Genomic DNA, 14,399 nt, shown 5'->3' on the forward strand with positions numbered 1-14,399 from the left:
AATAAGTGTAATAAACCTGCCAATTGAGCATTTAAACTGATGACCTCAAGAGAGGGAAAGAAATTTCTCTGTATTAAAAAAAAAAAAAAGCATTTCACCACTGTTGGACAGCTTTTCAAAGGTTCCCTTATTTCTGGAACATTAGATACTGATTTCATCCCATAGGAGAAGGAGAAAGCTTGAGAATCGGTGTTTACATTCAAAATAATTTCCTTTATCTTTGGGATTTCACAGTTTATCGATTAAAATAATAAAGTGTCAGTTAATATTAACATAACTGTATAAAGCCTTCTATGTTTTCTATGCATTCATCTGGTTTAGTATTAACTGTACTTTATATGGAAACCCTGGTGGGGTAGTGGTTAAGTGCTACGGCTGCTAACAAAAAGGTCAGTAGTTCAAATCCGCCAGGTGCTCCTTGGAAACTCTTCGGGGCAGTTCTACTCTGCCCTATAGGGTCGCTATAAGTCAGAATTGACTTGATGGCAGTGGGTTTTTGGTGAGTACTTTATATGAAGCCCTGGTGGTGCAGTGGTTAAGAGCTTGACTGCTAACCAAAAGGTCAGCAATTTGAATCCTCCAGCCACTCCTTGGAAACCCTATGGGGCAGTTCTACTCTGTCCTATTAGGCCTCTGGGAGTCAGAATTAACTCAACAGCAATGGGTTTGGTTTGGTTTTGTACTTTATATAGCCTGATTTACATGCATTTTTTCATTCAGTTCTGACAATATCTCTACGAGGTAGATATTTTTTGTTTGCCTGTTGTTTCATTTACAGATGAAGAAAGTGGGGTGTATACAGGTTGAGACACTTGCCCATTTTTACAAAGAAGTGCTACAGGAAATAGTACTCTGTCTGATAACAGTTTCTAAATTATTGTAACTATGTCATTGTGTTTCCTGATACCAAAAGCAGTTATATATATTATTATATGTGCCAGAACTTTTCGTTAGATGTTTTATATATGTTAATTTATATAATAGTCACAGCAGCTCTAGGAAATAGAAGCACACACACACACAAACTAAAGTGTTAATTTTGAGCTAAAAGGGTCACCTGACCAGGTACTACTTCTTTTGTTTCTCATCAAGACTATTCATATGACAAGAACTGTTTTTACCTTTGTTCATCCTAATGTGAAGTACAGAACAGACGTTGAACAATTATTTGTTAAAAGAAAGACAAATGAGTAGAAGAATGAATGGATAAGTAACACAAGTAATAGTATGTGCTTGCTATTTTACTTTCTATAAGGTCTAACAGCGTACTTAAAAATAGTGCCTTGGGAAAGTTGACCATGTATCTCAGTATGCTGGAGACAACCTGTGTTTTGTTTTGTTAATCCTCTTTCTTAACTTATTCTTTTTTTGGTATTGGCAATAACAAAAACTAAGCAAATGAAACCTATTGAGTCAGGGAAATGGGTAGGTAAGACATGCCTCATCAGTCTTGATTTTAAACAGGATCGAAGTATCATATATACAAGGATTGAATTCAATGGATACTTTTAAACCTGACATTACATGATTCTGTGATTTCTCTCTCCAAGTATTCTTTTACTTGGTCAGAATTATACACTCTTAGTAAAACCATTTTGCTATGTTTACATTTTCTAGGCTTTTAGGTCCCTGCACATCTATGGAAGTAGAGAGGAGAAAGGTCTAAATACAAAGACACACATTTGTCTTTGCCAGGGTAAGTGTATTGTTTTCCTAATTTCTCTTCTATTCACACCTTACTTCTGGTTAAATCTGAGTTCCAGAGATAGAATTACATGAGCTGAGTTGGAAATGTATGTTTGTGTATGTACACACACACACACACACACACTTTCCTCTAGTATTCACCCTCCCAGTAATTAAATACCCATACTTCATTCTTTCATTGTCTTTGCTGTTCCACACCCATCTCCAGCTCACTCAATAAACCAATTCTCCCTTCAAAACCTCCATCTTTCTTCTCTCTTTATATCTGTGGAGTATCTTTTTTTTTTTTTTTTTTAAATTGTATTTTAGGTGAAGGTTTACAGACCAAACTAAACATTAAACAATTAATGCACATATCGTTTTGTGTCATTGCTTGCCAACCCCATGACATATCAACACTCTTCCTTTTTCGAGCTTGGGTTCCCATTACCAGTTTTCCTGTCCCATCCTGCCTTCTCATCCTTGTGCTGGGCTGATTCTCTAATTCAGTTTAGTTTTGTTTTGTTTTATGGGCCTGTCTAATCTTTGGCTGAAGGGTGAACCTCAGGAGTGACTTCATTACTGAGATATAAGTATGTCTGGGGGGCTATCCTCCCAAGGTTTCTCCAGTCTCTGTCAGAGATATCCTGTGTTTTTACAACCAAAACTGAGTGAAGAATTACCCAAACTGTTCTCCTAACTATAAAGTTATTTTTAAATGTTAAATGAATGGTATGAGAACATATTCTTGTCTGGATAATATCTGCCATAGATCTACATTGAGGTCAACTATGAGAATAGTGTGTAGTCTGGGGATTACTGTAGCTGAAGTTGAGAGATTTCCTGTTCTGCTATTTACTGCCAAATGAACCCATTGTTTTGTTGGAGGGAAGAACAATATAGTTGGCCTGGGGGAAAAAGAGGAGCAAAGAGAATTTAGTGAGGACACTATTTTGGTGGAGGAAGAGCATAGCCATGGACTCAGCTAATACAAATTATTGTCAACATTTATTTGGCATCCACTAGGTGCAAGCTCAGGAGCCCTGATGTCACAATGGTTAAGCACTTGGCTGATAACCAAAAATTGGTGGTTCAAACCATCCAACAGCTCTATGGAAGAAAGGCCTGAAAATCTGCTTCCGTAAAGATTACAGCCTGGAACCCCTTATGGGGCAGTTCTACTCTGTCACATGGGCCACTATGAGTTGGAATTAACGGCACACGGCAGCAACAGGTGCGAGCTCATACTATTTTTGACCATTTAATGTAAGTACTTCTAAGTTCCTTTAGAAGTAATGTTTTCTGGCAAAATAAATTTCAAGTTCCTCTATCGTGGGTGAAAGAGAAATCAGGGGGTCATGTATGGCTACAGAACCACCTTGCCAGGCATCTGGCCTTGTGCTCCTCATCTTTTCATGTGGGCAGGCACCTCAGCCCCACGCTGTGTAAGGAATGGGTGAGCTGGTTTCACAGCACCTCTTCCCTGCAAATCTCTCCTGAGTGAACGGTGGAGAAATACATTCACTTTAGGGGGGAAAAGGTTGATGATATAGTGTATCAACCTTCATTTTAATAAAGCAGAACATAAAAATGCTGACCGTCTTTATTGAAACCTCTCTAAATATATAAAAAATACGTAGTTTGCTTTAAGTTTTGATCTAATTTGACTCAGATAATCACTCAACAGTATGGAAGGAGGCAATTTGAAGGAAATGTAGTTTACAATGAATACTTTTGTGACAAAAATGTCCCTGCCTAAATAATTTTTAGATATTTACATCAGTGGTGTTATTTATAAACACACATCAGTTCCTAGCTTGTGGCAGACCTTACGGACAGATGAGCTGTATTTTATTAGGTGACAAGAGTGAATCGGCATAACTTTGCTTAATCTTTCATCCAATTGTTTTCTATGTTTTACACCCAGGAAAGTAAATAAGAAATGCCATACATTTTACTGATACCTGTAACTAGCATACCTTCCTTACTTTATTGTATTTATCTAATCTCCACTTTAAAAAGCATAATTTTCACTTGAAAATCTAACGAATGTAAGTTCAGGTGAAGTGTGAATTCGCGTTTTATCTAGCTGTTCGTCTTTAATTATAACACTAGAGGGCACCCTTTCCTTGTTAAAATAGATTTCCTAAATTGTACCATAGAAAGAGCATAAATGATTACCATACAGAAATAGGATTATTTTCATTTTTAATATTTCTGAATTTTATTCCATTTTAAGCCACCCTGAAATTTGATCCTAAAAGTCTAAGCATATTAGTTTAAATAATACCCAGTCATTTGCAACTGAAATGAAATTCTAATATGCCAGAAATTTCAGTGTCACAGAAGAAAGTTATGCTACTCAAAAGCCAAGATGTTCCCCTAGCACCATGATGGGTGAAAAGAAATAAGACCACGTTTTTTGGACGGCTTATAGTGTCCCTGTCTGATTGTTTATCTGCATTGCACATGTAGACAAGCTGTGCCTCAAACTTCCAGGCACGCACCCCAACGGCATCAACCATTCCATGGGTGGTACATTTATCTGTGACTGAGCCACATACAGGAGTCACTCACGTGGTGCTGGCAAAGTGAAAGCCATTACTGTTATCTATAGAAAGCCAACAGTACACAATAACAACAGATTCTCAAAGGGGAACAACTTACCCTTCTTCGAATTACTCATGTCCAATCTTATGTTGCTGGGCCGGCAAGCAGCGCTTCACATCAGATGTTGTGTTTATGTCATCAACTGCTCCCAGCTACCATCACATTGCCCAAGGGGCCTGCACAGCTATTGAGGCTTCTACTCTGCTGCTGGGCCTCACCTCACAGGCGGGAAGACCTCTGCACAAAATTTCTCAAGCCTCTGTTGCTGGGCCCTTTTAGGCCTCTGCCACTTGCTCCTGCCACGCCACCCAGGCCCACGTAGTTTTCTCTCTTGCTGTCATGATTGATACTTAGGCCCACACTTCTTGAGGGCCATGCAGTTCCCACAACATTGCCTCGAGTGAGGCATGTTGCATGGGGCACGCTCACCTCTCTGTCCTGCATGGGCTAGTGTTATAGCTCTTCAGCAGCACGCATACTTCCTGCACGGAGGCTCCCAGCTCTCTCTGTGAGCAGGCAAGCCCACCAGTGTCTCCCTCCGTGGGCCAAGCAGTCCACTGTCTCTCTGTCTTAGGTGTTTTAGCACTATCTTCTGGCTCTAGGAGACTCTTAGCACAGGCACGTAGGACCCAGATGACAAGCTCTGCTTCAGACTCTTCTTGATGTTAGTGAGGTCACCCTGAACCTCTGTGGGATCAGCTCTTATATAAATTTAGAAGGATGGCAAAATCGACCAGTCCCCAAGCTGTACCACAAGGGGCCCAATCCTACTGGGTAGATTTCCACACCCCTTTTTGCAGTGTGAATCAACCAGTTCCTTGCAAGATGTAGTCCAGTCAATCATTTTGTAGGAGTAACAATACCAGGGCTAGAAAAGCCATATAGAAGCTGTTCACTGCATTTCAGTCTCTTAAGAATAATGCAGCCTGGAAAGTAAACGACACACTATAAAACTACCAATGGGTCAAGGAATAAATCGAAAAAGAAACCACAAATTGGTAAAGTTTTAAAAGGAGATGAAGAATGTGTGATTGGACAATGAATGAAGGGTGATGCTTTTTATGCAGTGGCAAAGAACTTGTATGAATTATGTTCAAATGATTGATGGAAGGTAAAACATATGAGTGATGAACTTGACTGCTTGTTCTGGATTGGATCCTGGAAAATAAAAGGACATTAGTAGAGAAAGTGGTGAGTTATTTTCCTAAGCAAGATTTTAAAGGGGCTGCGTGATTTCTGCTTGCGTCTTACAGCAGAATGCGAGAGGAAAGAGATGGACTTAAAAATGAACTGGGCAAAATGAAAACAGAACTTAAATATTTGGAAAACTCTGTTGTACAAACTACGGGCATGTGTCGTAGAAATTTTCACCAAGAATGTGACTACACAATCTTTTATTGAGGACATTAAGCCCCTAACTGATGTGTCTAGCCAACTACCACAGCAGAAAACACATCAGCTTAGACTGAAGGGGACACAGACAGGACCAAAGGAAGGAAAGCTGTCTGCCTCTTAGAATTCTACAGACAGGAAATGGACCAAAGGAGCTACATCTGTTGTCCTCCAAGAAAAGAAAAGGACCATCCCTGGAGCAGTTTGGAGATCAGCAGAACTGTTGGAAGGAGAACGGGAAGCAGGACTGACTCGATTTCAAAGGCTAGAGCCACGACATTCTAAGGTTCAAAGTATCTGATCTCTACCAACTCGGTTCCAGAGTGTGGGGCTGCCATTCATGTGACCCAAGACGACTGGACCACCACCCAAAGCTGAGGGGTCAGGGCTGCCATGCCCAAAAGGAAGGAGAATGAAGCCTACCAAGGCCAAGGGGATGGAGTCACTACTCAGATGGACTAGAAGAAGGAGGCCTTCCAAAGCCCAGGGAGCAGAGTTGCTATCACAGTAGGCCTGGGAAGCGATGGCTGAAGCCCAGGGCCAAGGAGCCTCCACCTGGAATCCACAGACTATGCCCTTTCCTAGGTGTTCATGGAGAACAGAGGGTTATTTTCAAAGCTTGAGAGCTAATATAATTTGTTTTGCTGGGTTTTGGACTTGCTCGGTTCCCATTATCCCTTCTTTCCCTCCAATGTCTCTCATTTGTAATGGAAATGTCTACCTTGTGCCTGTTCCACCATTGTGCTTTGGAAGCAGATAGCTTTTATTTCAGATTTCATAAGGCTTGCAGATGGAGAGTTTTGCCCCGGATTGAATGCCCCTAAAATCTCACTCACATTTAGTTTAGATGATTCATAAGATGAGATTTTGGACTTGGAGTTGAATTAAGGCTTTTGGGATGATGTGACGAGATGAATGTGTCATGCCTGTGGGAAGGACGAGAATTTCGAGGGAATAAGTAGTGGAATGTTATGGATTGAATTGTGCCCCTGCAAAAATATGTGTTATAAATACTAACCCCTATACCTTTGGTCCCTGGCGGCACAGTGGTTAAGCGTTTGGCTGCTAACCAAAAGGTTGGCAGTTCGAATCCACTAGCTGCTCCTTGGAAGCCCGGTGGGGGCAGTTCTACTCTGTCCTGTATGGCCACTCTGAGTCAGAATCAACTTGTTAACAATGGGTTTTGTTTATACCTGTGGTTATAATTCCATTTGGGAATGAGTTTTTTCTTTGTTGTGTTAATGAGGCAGTAAAGTGTAGAGTATGCCTTAACTCAATCTCTTTTGAGATATAAAAGAGTAGATTAAAGCAAGTAAGACGGCAAGAATAGATGGGGAAAATAGATGCCACAGGTAAGAGCAGAATCTGAAAAGATACAAGGACATTCCCCTAGAGCCTACAGACAGAGAAAGCCTTTCCTGAGAGCTGGCACCCTTCATTTGCACTGTGAAAAAATAAATTTCTGTTTGTTAAAGCCACCCACTCGTGATATTTCTGTTACAGCAGCACTAGATAACTAAGACACAGGCTAAAATTAAGGGGCAACACAGCTGCTTTCCTTCTGAAAGCTCAAGAGGAGAATTCATTTTTTTGCTTTATTTGCTTTTAGAGGCCACCTCCATTCCTTGGCTCATGGCCCTTTTCCATCTTAAAATCACATCACTCCATTCCCTGCTCTATTATTTCATCTTCTTTCTGATTCTGACACTCCTGCCTTCCTCTTATAAAAGGGCCCTTCTGGTTACATTAAGCCCACAAGAATAATCCAGGATAATCTTACCGCCTCAAGATTCCTAACTTAATCACATCTGAAAAGTCCTTTTCGTTGTGTAAGGTAACATATTTACAGGTTCTGGAGAATAGACCGTAGACATCTTTGGGTAAGGAGAGCATTATTCCATCTATTACTAGTAAAATCAATATTAGTTTGTAGTTTGTAGTTTTTGTTGTTGTTGTTGTTTGATTGTTTCTCAAGTCACATTCTTGGATTTTGGGTCTTAGTATGTAAACCAACAATGAAACATAGCTTCATCTATGTTTTAGAAAGAAAGAAGGCAGAAGACTTCTTCAAGTTTAATTTTAGTTATTGCTGTGGAGGGAGAAATATTCTTAACCAACTGGTTTCATTTTTTAATGCTTTCTTGATTGATGTTGTGGGTGAAAGTTTTGAATCAACAAAACTTCTGCTGAAAGTTTTTACTTAGGTTGTTCTCTCATACACTAACATTTAAAGGCTAGAATGCACTAGTTTCCAGTGGATAGAATAAAAGGATTTAAGAAAAACAAAAATATAAAACTATTGTGAAAAATAAGTGTATTATAAACAATTAAAAAAAAAAAAAAAACACTGCCATCGAGTCGATCCTGACTCATAGCAACCCTATGGGACAGAGCAGAACTGCCTCATAGAGTTTCTGAGGAATGCCTGGTGGATTCGAACTGCTACACTACGCCACCAGGGTTCCCAAGTGCTAGGTATATTCTAGGCAATATTAGTTATAGGAAAGAGCCATGGAGTTGTTACCACTAGAAGTTTCAGCAATCAAGTCCAATAAAATCGGTTTTAATTTTAGGAAACCAAGAGCCATATTCTTTAATTGATCTTCTTACAACTATTTTGCTAATTGTTATAAGGTTCAGGGAAGTATAGCTATAGTCCAGATCTTGACACTACACTTTAAAAAAAAAGTCCCTGTTATATTGATTTCTTGGTTTATACAATTATTCTAATATGAATTTGGGAAACGTTTCATGGTTTACTCATCAATTTTTATAAAATCATCTTATGCTTTTTTTTGACCAACAGTGTAGAGGTATAATTGACATAAGATAAACTGCACATTTTTTTAAATGTATAATTTGATACAATTTAGGAGATATATGAACACGCATACACACGCACACACACACATACATATATTCGGAAACATGGTGGCATAGTGGTTAAGTGCTATGGCAGCTAACCAAAAGGTTGGCAGTTCAGATCCACCAGGCATTCCTTGGAAACTCTATGGGGCAGTTCTACTCTGTCCTATGGGGTCGTTATGAGTTGGAATCAACTCAACAACAATGGGTAACAGGTTTATATATATATATACTTGTGAAACCATCACCACAATCAAGATAATAAATATATCCATCACCCCCAGAAATTTCCTCATTTTTTTTTTTTTTATATCTATCTCTTTCTCACCACCCTGCTCCCCTCCCCCCTCCTGGCAACCAATGATCTGGTTTCTGTCACTGTAAATTAGATGACATTTAATAGAAAAAAAAAAAATTTTTTAATGGAATAATACCATAGATACAGTAGATACTTTTTTTTTTTTTACTTTGGCATTTTCCACTTAGTATAATTTCTTTGAGATTTGCCCTTCTTGCTACAGGTATTAATGGCTCATGCCATTTTATTGATGAGGAGTATTCTATTGCCTGAATATAATACTCTTTATCCATTCTCCTGTTGGACATTTGAGCTGTTTCCTGGTTTTGGCTATTACAAATAAAGCTGCTACGAACACTTGTATATAAGTTTTTGTTTGGAAATGTTCTTTAGTTTTTCTGGGCAAAATAATTAGGAATAGGTTGACAGAATTAATGGTAGGTGCATGTGTAACAGTTCAAGAAGCATCCAAGCTATTTTAGGTATTTCCAAACTGTTTTTCATTCCGTTTTACATTCTCATCAACAGCATTTGAGAATTCCAGTTTCTCTGCATCTTCCCTAATAAATTCTATGGTCAGCTTTGTAACTGTAGTTATTTTAACAGCTGTGTGGTAGTATCTCATTACGGTTTTAATTTTTGTTTCCTTAATGACTATTGATGCTAGCATCTGTAAACCAGAAAACAAACAAACAAAAAACATTACCTTTGATTCAATTCAGACTCATGGATACCCCATGTATTACAGAGGAAAATTGACTTTCTTGGCTGTCATCTTTAGAGAAGCAGGTCACCAGGCCTTTCTTTTACAGTGTTGCTAGTTGAGTTCAACCCACCATCTTTTAGGTTAATAGTCGAGCACAAACTATTTGCACCATCCAGGGACCTTTTGGAGCCCTGGTGGCATAATAGTTAAGGGCTATGGCTGCTAATAGGTCAGCAGTTCAAATCTACCAGCCGCTCCCTGGAAACCCTTTGGGGCAGTTCTGCTCTATTCCATAGGGTCACTATGAGTCAGAGCCAACTTGACGAAAATGGGTACAGGTTTAGGGACCTTTCAGTATCTTTACATGTGCTCATTTTCCATTCATTTATTTGTTTTATTTTGGTGAAGTATGTGTTCAAATTGTTTGCCCATTTAAACTTGGTTTGATTGCTTTCTTAATTATTGAGTGTTGATCTTTATATATTCTAAATGCAAGTCATTTATCAAATGCATATTTCTCAAATACTTTCTTCAAGTCTTTTCTGTGGTGTATCTTTTTATTCAGTTTATAGTATGTTTCAAAGAGCATGCATGCTTCATTTTGACATAATATTCCTTTTGGTATGACTTCAAAGGAAACTAGTATTGCCATAAATGTTGGCTGCAGGAAGCGTTTGAAAGACATTGAGTAAAGCTTCTAAGCAACTTCACGGGAAAAACTTAGCAACTCGTCTAGGTGGAATACAACAAATCAAATAGCAATACATTGCATACTAATATGTTTTCTCTCCTAAGAATGATGTCTTCTGATGAGAAAATACGTGTTGTTGCTTTGTGAAATGATCTCTCCCATTCTGCACAAGTCTTCTTCATTGTACAGGCTTGTATCCATTATCATCCTCTTTATTGTATGAGTTCTAACTTGATTTAACTCTAAGACAATTGTATTACTCAATTCAAATGCATTGTGTAGCCCAATACTTCTCAGTTTGCACTAAACACTATACTGTTGCTTTGTGTTAAATATACCTGTTACTGGTACTACACCGCTTTGGGATTTGAGTGCATTTGAAATACAGTGTTAATGATGGCAGAAAGAAATACCCTTTTTGGAAGAAGAAAATAAATTTGTCTTTAGAATGATCTACTATAAAAAAATGATCTACTATACTGGAATCAAAAATTAGCTAACTTAATGATTTGGCAAAGATCATTAAAAAAAAACTGTATACCTACAAATCTATAAGCTTTAAGGGCTTTCCAGGCAAATAAAGGCAACATAAGATTCAGGCTTAGATTTCCAATCTCTGGCATTTCATGGACCTCAGTTACACTGCTACTGAAGGTAGGAAAGCAAGAATTGAGAAAGTTAAGGGCAAATACAGAAAATAATACTAGCAAAATGTCATCTAAATTACACCATAATAGAAGCAATTCGCATATTGATCGACTTCAAGTAACCTGTATTTTTAAAGATTAAAAAATGTGTTATATCCAACTTTTGCTGGAAAGATCTAAATGTGTCATTTGTTCCTTAATGATCATCATTTTTCTTCCACAGATGTTGGCAATAAAATATCATGGCGGTATTTCACCACATAATGAACCTTAGGGAGATGACTAAACTGTCTTCTCAGAAAAAATAATGCCCACCTTTCCCAAGACCACTGCGCAGGGGTGAGAGTTCTCCTCTTGGCATTTTGCTACTCCCCTCATCAATCCATTTCTGCCATATCCCACCCTCCAAAAACTATGCACAGGCACTGGGTCCCAAAAAGACATATACACCACTTCTTGCTTTACTGTGAACAAGAGAATTTGAACTCAAGCAACACTCAAGTCTAGTTTTTAAAGTAAAACAGTCTCAATATAATTAGATTTAATTTCATCAAAATAATTTTTACCTTTTTTTTTCACTTAAATAGAAAGTAAGTTAAGGGCAATGCCAAAGAATAGAATATGAAGTAGAGATGAATGGATAATCTATTATTTCAGAACTAATAAATTTCTAAGGCATTTAAGCCATTAAAAAATGGAAAAAATAATCCAAACCCATTGCTGTTGAGTCGATTCCTACTCATAGCGACCATGTAGGATACTGTAGAAGTGTCCCATAGGGCTTTCAAGGAGTGGCTGGTAGATTCGAGCTGCTGATCTTTCGGTTAGCAGTCAAATGTTTAACCACTGCCCCTCAGGACCCCTTTAACCCATTAAATGACAAAAAATCATGAGGGAGAGAACACATACAAAGCATTTAAAGGTGTGTAAATTGATAGAAGAATTGTTCACCATTCAACCATTTCAGGAGGTAGCATATGATCAAGAACCGATGGTATTGAAAGAAGTCCAAACTGCACTGAAGGCATTGGTGAAAAACAAGCCTTCAGGAATTGACAGAACACCAATTGAGATGTTTTGACAAACAGATACAGCAATGTAGGTGCTCGCTGGTCTATGCAAGAAATTTGGAGACAGATACCTGGCCAAACAAATAGAAGAGATCTGTATTTGTGCCCAATTTAAAGAAAGGTAATCCAACAGAATGCAGAAATGATTGAAAAATATCATTAATATCACAGGCAAGTAAAGTTTTTTGGAGGATTATTCGAAAGTAGTTGCACCAGGGAACTGCCAGAAATTCAAGCTGGATTCAGAAGAAGTTAAGAGAATGAAAAGATATATTTCAGACAGGGAGCATGTATTTGCAAAACATGTATCTGATAAGGACTTGTATCCAAGGCATACAAAGTATTGTTAAAATTCAACAATATGAAAACAAAAAACAGTTTAAATAATGGGCAAAAGATTTGGACAGATACCTCACCAAAAAAGGTACACAGATGGCATATGAAAAAGTCCTCAATAATGAAATAGCACTACACACCTGTTGTTGCTGCTGTGTGCTGTCAAGTCTGTTTTTTGACTCGTGGTGACCTAATTTGACAGAATAGAACTTCCCTATAGGGATTTCTAGGCTGTTATCCTTGGAAGTAGTGCCACTTGGAGGGTTCGGACCACCAGCCAATCTTTTAGTTAGCAGCTAAGTGCCTAACAGTTGCACCACCAGACTGAAGAAGAATTGATGCCTTTGAATTATGGTGTTGGTGAAGAATATTAAACATACCATGGACTGTCAGAAGAATGAACAAGTCTGTCTGGAAAGAAGCACTGCCAGTGTGATCTCTGGAAGTGAGGATGGCCAGACTTTGTCTTACGTACTTTGGACATGTTATCAGCAGGGACCAGTCCCTGGAGAAGGACATCAATGCTTGGTAAAGTAGAAAAAAAAAAAAAGTGTAGAGGATCAGTGAAAAAGAGGAAGGCTCTCAAAGAGATGGATTGGCATAGTGGCTGCAACAATGGACTCAAACACAGTGATGATTGTAAGAATGGAGCAGAGCTGGGCAGTGTTTCCTTCTGTTGTACAGTCACTTTGAGTTGGAGCGGACTGGACAGTACCTAACAACAGTCGATTTCAGTTTACTAATCCCCACGTTATTGATCTTTATGCATTCCATTTCATTTTTGATGACTTCCAATTTTCCTGAATTCATATTTTGTACATTATAGATTCCGATTATTAATGGATGTTTGCAGCTGTTTCTTCTCATTTTGAGTCATGCCAAAATGATGTTATTAGAATGTGGTGATGTTGTTAGAATGAATGACTACTCCATTTAGCAATAATCTTATTCACAATGAGCCTGTAGGATTGTCTATGTTGTGTTCTTTGTTGAGTCCCATGAAATAGCTAAGTGTCACAGACTATAGTTCTCACTCTTCTATGTCTGGTAAGAAAATATGGATGCAGCTATGAAGAAGTGATTCAGGACATTGTCACCCGCAATTCAATCACTCAAAGATGCTGTTCTATTACTCAAGAGCTGTCAATGGACAATTCCTTCTTTAACTGCTCTTGCAGTTTGGGGTTGAAGATGTGTGAATCACATTGAACTGTCCTTAGAAGAAAAGAGAGTTCTTCGGACTTAAATTATTTTACGTTCTCAAATTAGAAAATATTAAAATCAAATATTGAGTCTTTAATGTATTATACGTTTCAATATAACTTTCTATTCGTACCATTTGCATGCCTGTATTTCTTTTTTCATCCTATTTTTTTTTCTGATTTCTGGCAACTATTCATATCAACTTGTTTTTTCTTATCTCTGAATTGCTTTTTTTTTTTTTCTCATGATCATACTTTACCATCTCAATATCCAGTCCCTGTTACAAGTAAAACCTCACTTTATTTTTCCACTCACTCTGCAGCAGCCTCACACAGTTGGCTTTTTTATAAAGCTCCTGGCTAATTACTCAGCTACTCTCCCACACAGCCTGCTATTCACAATTAGTACAAATCCCTCAATTCAATTTTATTCAATGCAGTTCAATTCAAAGAGACTCAATGCAGTTCAGTTCAGCTCATTCTACCACATCTTGGTGCCAATGCTAATTCTATTTTCTTCTTTATTTCTTTTATTTTTCTTCCTTTTTTATGATCAAAGCGTGCTTGAGAAATAGATCTGGTAATTTGATCAATCATTTAGCTGTCCTTTCTTTGGACAGTGGATGTTTACAATTGCCTGCCACCCTTGACTATTTCCAGTTTTCCATACACATCTTATTTAATGCACTGGCACCCTTTTCTTTAATACTTTTAGCATTTATTTATTACTTCCAGAAGCCTTCCCTTTCTTTGATCCGCTCAGTGAACTTTCCATGTTGATTCCCAGTGACAGTTTTTGGTTTTACAAGCACAGAAACTTACTTTACAATTACTTACATAATAGACTTGTGATTAGAATAAAAGTTATTAAAGAGTGCTTTTTTTGCATCCTCTCA

Source organism: Loxodonta africana, chromosome 17 (assembly GCF_030014295.1).
Source record: "Loxodonta africana isolate mLoxAfr1 chromosome 17, mLoxAfr1.hap2, whole genome shotgun sequence".
Classification (NCBI taxonomy): Eukaryota; Metazoa; Chordata; class Mammalia; order Proboscidea; family Elephantidae; genus Loxodonta; species Loxodonta africana.